The sequence below is a fragment of the Hipposideros armiger genome, unplaced genomic scaffold (assembly GCF_001890085.2).
Source record: "Hipposideros armiger isolate ML-2016 unplaced genomic scaffold, ASM189008v1 scaffold_1395, whole genome shotgun sequence".
Lineage (NCBI taxonomy): Eukaryota > Metazoa > Chordata > Mammalia > Chiroptera > Hipposideridae > Hipposideros > Hipposideros armiger.
In genome coordinates this window covers 267268-268547 of record NW_017732745.1, presented here as the reverse complement: position 1 = coordinate 268547, position 1280 = coordinate 267268, and positions in this window count along the sequence as shown.

Genomic DNA, 1280 nt, shown 5'->3' with positions numbered 1-1280 from the left:
TGACCATGAAAGGAAAATGTTTTGAATCAATTCAGGACATTGAGGCAGCCATGACAGTGCAACTAAAGGCACTCATGAAAGAGGACTTCCAGAACTGCTTCAAAAGGTGGCAAGAACAATGGGATGGGATAAGTGTGTTCAAAGTGAGGGGGAGTATTTTGAGGGGGATTAATGACAATATGTCTTTTACTGTAACAATTTTGTTTTTTATTTAAACATTCACCGTATTGTTTGATCACACCTCATGAAGCCTTTAGTTTTTGCTCTGACCTATGGGAAGAATTTGTCTAGAAGAATGACATGCTTTGACATTTTTATAGAATTACTCTGGCAGCTATAGTGAGAATTGGTAGAAGATGAGGTAGGAATAGGAAACCAAAGTTGTTGGAATCATCCAGCTGAGAAATGATGGAGGTTCAGACAAGGCAGTGGCAGAGATAGGAAGAAGTCACATCCTGGTTATCTTTTGGAGGCTTGGATGAGGGGTACAAAAGATAGAGAGGGGAGTTGAATTAGTTTCCTAGGACTGCTGAAACAAACCATCACAAGTTTGGTGGCTTAAAACAACAGAAATGTATTCTTTCAAATACAAATATAAAAGTCCAAAATCAAGGGGCCACCTCCCTTTTTTATTGCCTCTTTCAGCTTCTGGTGGCTGTTGTCATTCTTTGGCTTGTGGCTACTCATTCCAGTCTCTGACTCCGTCTTCACATGGTCTTCTCTTTGTGTTTGTGTTCTGAGTGTCTCCTATAAAGACACATGTCATTGGCTTTAGGGCCCACCTGGATATTCCAGGATGATCTCATTTCAGTAGCCTTAATTGCATCTGCAAATACCCTTTTTCCAAATCAGGTTACATCCACAGGTTACATCCAAGATGTGGACATATCTCTTAGGGAGTCGCTATTCAACAGGAGTCAAGAATGATTACGAAGTTTTGGACTGAGCAACTGAAAGAATGAAGTTTGCGTGAACTAAGATAGAAACAGACTATGAGAAAATAGACTATGTTGAAGATGAAGTTCTGAGATGATCTTAATGTGTTCACATGGGGTAGGATGTTCCACCCTCCTATGAGCTCTTGTAAATAAAAGTCCAGAGATACCTTTTTCAAAAGAAATTTAGAGAGTTTATTCGGATAATAATTTGCAAACCAGGAAAAGAAGCCCTCACTATGAACAGAGAATACATTCCAAAATGGAGGGGATAGGGCAGGGTTAAAAAAGGCAAAAGTCACAAGGAGCTGTTGATCAAAGAGTTGGGTTGTTAGGGGAAATTGG